Here is a 5,548-nt window from a genome sequence, read left to right on the forward strand (position 1 = left end):
GATGGCCCATGGAAAGGCTCCCTTCCCGGCCCCTCTCGACATTCAAAGGCGCTGGGGCCGCAGCTGCCACCACACAAAGGCGCGCGCAGCCAATGGGAGCAGAGCGCAGCGCGGCGCGGCCTCGCCGGAACCGCGGGGGACAGCGAGGACCGCGGGCGCGCGGGTGGCGGAGGGGTGGGGAGGTAGGGCGGGAGTGACGGCTGGGAGGGAGCGGGCGCCAATCGCGGCTGCCCGCGGCCGGGCGGGGGGTGGGTCAGCCCCTCGGGGGCGCTTTGAGCCCTGCGCGGGTCCCCGGCCGCCCGCGCGCTGTAGCGCGCGCGCGTGAAGGGCCCCTGCACACAGACCCGGGTGGCGTGCACACAGAACACGCATACACGGAGACAGACGTGCACCCATACATGTGGAGGTGCGTCCGTGCGTGCACACAGACGGGCACAAGCGCATGAAGTGCACACGACCCGGAGGGCCCTGCACGCAGCGCACGGGTCATTCGGGGACGTGCGCTGGGACGCTGGCGCACGTGCAGAGCCTGACTGCGGGCACAAGTGAAGCTGGAAAGCGAGGAAACAGCCGCAAACAGGACCCAGTCACAGCCACGCAGACATGCCCACACTGAAAGCCTTGCGAATGCAGGACACGTGCCAAGAACACGTACCCAAAGACACAGAGAGGGGACACCCGCTGCAGATGCAGGTGAGGCGTGCACTCAGACAGCTACATGCCCTCCGTGTCCCGATCTTGCGGAGCACAAAGCTCGGCAGTAATCATTTGCCTAATTGAAAACCGCTCACCCGTGGAGGTATGTGCATACATACATACAAAGAAAGACACAATCGTCCAGAAAATCCCGGGCCACTCGGCCCATCTGCCCTACTCTGACACAGTCACGCCCAGCCATGTGCACAGACACGCCCACTTCTACAGCGCGCAGGCAAAGATGTGGCTTCAGGGTTCCAGGCTCCTGCAGATTAACACGTGGAAGCACAGTCGCGATGTCAGTGTGACCTGTGGCTGAGTACAGACAAGGCAAAAGCAAAGTGCCTCTACCCTGCAGCCCTGTTGGGGGTTGGGGTGGCAAAAACCACCGTCATGCACATCCAGCTGACCTGCTATGAAAACTCCCAACACAACCCTCAGACCAGGTTCATGGTCTGCCCCAAGGCCAGAGAATGCTTGGGGGCCCATCTACAGGCAGAAACACTGAGGACTCTTCCTCCATTGGGACTTCTCTTCAAAACCACCCGGTGGCTTCTTTATTTAATGAGTCTGGTAAAAAAAGTAGACAGTAAAATCACAGCATGCAGAGCTGGAAGGGATCTAATCCAGCCCCACTTGCACCCCATTTTAAAGATAAGAAGAAGGAGGGCCATTCATTTAATACATATTGTGCTTGAGTTGGGAGTCCTTGTATGGTGCAAATGGTTAACATGCCTGGCTCTAACTGAAAGGTTAGAGGTTCAGGTCCACCCAGAAGTGACTCGAAAGATAGGCCTGGCAATCTACTTCCAAAAGATTAGCCATTGAAAACCCCGTGGAGCACAGTTCTTCTCTGACACACGTAGGGTCTCCATGACTCAAAATCAACTCCATGGCAACTGGTTTGGCTTTGGGGGACTTGGTGCTTGAGTCAGGGCATAGGGAGGTGTTATGGATTGAACTGTGTTCCCTAAAAATGTGTGTCAACTTGGCTAGTCCATGATTCCCAGAATTGTGTGATTGTCCACCATTTTGTCATCTGATGTGATTTTCCTATGTGTTGTAAAACCTACCTCTATGATGTTAATGAGGTGGAATTAGTGGCAGTTATGTTAACAAGGCAGGGCTCAGTCTACAAGATTAGGTTGTGTTTTAAGTCAATCTTTTTCGAGATATAAAAGAAAGAAGCCAGCAGAGAGACATGCGGACCTCATACCACCAAGAAAGTAGTGCCGGGAGAAGAGCGCGTCCTTTGGACCCCAGAGTCCCTGCACTGAGAAGCTCCTAGTCCAGGGGGAGACTGATGATAAGGACCTTCCTCCAGGGCCAACAGAGAGAGAAAGACTTCCCCTGGAGCTGATGCCCTCAATTTGGACTTCTAGCCTCTGAGACTGTGAGATAATAAATTTCTCTTTGTTAAAGGTATCCACTTGTGGTATTTCTGTTATAGCAGCACTAGAGATACTCCTAAGACCCAATCTCTCCAAGTCCAATGGGGTCCCTCAGAAACAGGCAATCACCATAGAGCCTGCTAGGTGCAGAGATGGGTGTCAGCATAGGATGTTGGGGGGAGAGGGGCACTTAGGAGGGACAACTAACCCAGTGGGTGGGGGTGGAGGGTACAGTTGGGGCTAACTTCCAGGAAGAGTGACTTCTAAACCAAGACTTGAAGAATGAAGCGTTGAAAAAGTGAGGTAAGGCAAAGCAGAGGACAAGCTAACGGTTTTGTCAACAGAGGGAGAACCATAGCCTGACTTTGTCAGGACGGGTACCACATTCCCAGTGGCAATGGTGGGACAGGATGCCAGTGCAATCTCTCTCTCTCACTTGCACACGCGCGCATGCACGCACACACACAGGCATCCCTCTAACTCTCGTTCCCCACTCCACCTCAAACACCTCTGGCTGCCCCTGAGTTCAGGGATGAGTCAGAGGCAGTCTGTGGGAAACCTACCAACAGTCCCAAACCTCACTCTAGACGATTATTCCAACCCACTTCTGCCACCAACTCTTTCCTTTTTTAATTAACTGTCAAATAAATATCATGCCACCACTAATTTTTAAAAAATCTGAGGAAACAAAACTATCTTAATAAACTCCTAACTACTAGAACTTTTTCCTGTTCTATTTCAGCCTTTTGTCCATATGCATGGATATTGACATTGTCATCATCATCTACATATGATTTTTATCCTGCTTTTTAAAGTTAACATTCTGTGGGAAACATTTTCCCATCCTTCTTTATAGTCTTCATAATTATAATTTTAAACGTTTTCATAGTATTCCAACAAGTGAATGTAGTGTGAAATTACTTAATCACATCCTTATTCTTGGGCACTTAATTTCCTCCCAATTTTCCATTATTGCAGATCACACAATAAACTTCTTCATGCATATAGCTTCTCTCTTTTGTCGAACTGTAAGCTTAAAATAAACTCCTAGGATTGGCATTCCTAAGTCAAGAAAAATGGAAAACTTTATAATTCTTACCACATATTGCTTTATAAAAAGATCAACTTTATTGCCAATGCTGCCAGCAGTATACGGTGTGCTGGTTTCTCTGCAACTTCATTAACTCTGGGTGGGCTTTCTTGTTTGTTCATCTACTTTATACCAATCTGGAGCCCTGGTGGTGCAGTGGGTAAGGGCTTGGCTGCTAATCATAAAGGTCAGCAGTTCGAATCCACCAGCCACTCTTTGGAAACCCTATGAAGCACTTCTAATCTGTCCTATAGGGTCACCATAAGTTGGAATCGATTAGATGGCAATGTTTTTGTTTGTTTTGTTTTTCAAGGTCATTTTTTTTCTTTTTTTTTTTTTATTGTACGTCAGGTGAAGGCTTACAGAACAAATAGTTTCTCATGAAACAGTAGCACACATATTGTTTTATGACACTGGTTAACAACCCCACAACATGTCAACCCTCTAACTTCTAAACCTTTCTTTTTTTGGTGAAAATACACATAGCCAAAGATACACCATTTCAAAAATTTCTACATGCTGGATGGCAATGTTTTTTGTTTTTGTTTTTGTTTTTTTTTAAATACCAATCTGACCTTCACAGCAGAATGGTTAGTATACAAACTCCAAAATCAGATTGTCTGGCTTCGTGTTCTGGCTCTGCAACTTACTAGCTTGGGCAAGTTATTTAACTTCCCTAGGCCTTGGTTTTAACATCAGTAAAATGGGAATGATTATAGTAACCTTCCTCACAGTATTAATGTGAGGACCAAATGAGTAAATACTTGTAAAGTATGTAGAATAGTGCCTGGCTACTTAGCTCTTAGTTCCCTCCCCTTTGCTTGTTCATCTCTCTCTGACCAGCTCCTCTCGCTCTCCTGATACTATTTCTGAGGAGGCTGAGCCATAATTCCTAATCCAAAATAGAAAAACATCACCCTATAAGGTAGAGAGAGCACCATCAGCCTTGATCCCTAACTCAGAATTTAATTTCTCACTCTTTTTTGGCTCCATCGTGGCCACCTGCAGAAAGGGTGCTATAAATCCTCATGTTGCTGCGACCCAGAAGCATCTGTTTAGAGAACAACTCCTTTGGAGCCCCACATCAGGTCTAGTTTAGGACCACCATTGTCTTTCAATCAACGAATGAAAACAGATCTGCCACATCCGTCATATAGATATAGAAAATTCCCAAGACCTTGACAGAATTCCTGCTCTTCTCCAGGTTGTGTTGGCATCAGATAGACACAGCTTTCAAGATCTATGCAAAACAGCTGTGCTTCAGTCAACACACCTACAGTGACTGGTGTCACAACAGTCCTGTGCTAACCATGGTGGGGGTTCTAGATGCAGCCTGCAGGAAGAGGCAGGGCCCAGGCCCTAAAGTCCATCGGGAAGTCAAACCATAAACACCACAAAATGCAAGAGTTCTCCTGTCAGGGCTGCCCATAACCACGGAGGACGGTGAACGCTGAGACTGGCCGGGCAGCTGGAAGTCAGACAGATGTCTCGGTGGGCTGGAGTACTCAAGAAAGGCTCCAGGATGGAGCAGGGCAGGAGAGAACCCTAAAAGGTAGGCACATGCTGGACAGGCTGAGAAGATGGGAAAGGCATTGAGTCAAGGAAGCAAGATATGAAACCAAGCCCAGAAGTAAAAATTGAAGGAGGAGAAGGAGATGGGAGGAGCAGGAGGGAGAGGCGAGGAGAAGAAAAAGCTACAGAAGTAGCAGCAGCTTGGGATGAGTGAGGCTGCAGTGAGGGGTTCAGTGTCCTTGCACTGAATTGGGAACTTGGCACATGGGATGGGCAGGAGCAGTGAGGACTAGACCAGTTACGCATGTGTTCAATGCCCAGTCACTAAGCAGAGCCTGTGTGCCATCTCAGCTGACTGAAGATGAATAAAGCCACCTCAGCCCTCAAGCAGATACAGGCCAACAAGAAATGAAGCTGGTCCCTTTCTCCATTGTAATCAGGAAGTTATCTAAGTGCCTGGCTACCTGGGTTAAAGACTGAATATCCCAGGCTGCCTGGCAGTGAGGTAGGGCCATGTGAGTAAGTTCTGGGCAAAGAGATGGAAGTAGGAATGTTGTGAGGTAGCTTTCTTATAACATAAAGCTGGTTTGGAGGATGCTAGGAGCACTGGTGGTGCAATGGTTAAGCACTCAGCTGCTAACCAAAAGGTCAGGGGTTCGAACCCCCCCAACAGGTCCATGGGAGAAAAGTCCTGGCAATCTGCTCCCATAAAGATTATAGCTTAGAAAACCCTATGGGGGCAGTTTTACTCTGTCCTACAGGGTTGCTATGAGTCAGAATCGACTCCACAGCACACAACACACAGGAAATCAATTCTTTTAAAAACAAACAAACTGATAAATAGAAAGAAACAAACATT

Source organism: Trichechus manatus, unplaced genomic scaffold (assembly GCF_000243295.1).
Source record: "Trichechus manatus latirostris isolate Lorelei unplaced genomic scaffold, TriManLat1.0 scaffold00078, whole genome shotgun sequence".
Classification (NCBI taxonomy): Eukaryota; Metazoa; Chordata; class Mammalia; order Sirenia; family Trichechidae; genus Trichechus; species Trichechus manatus.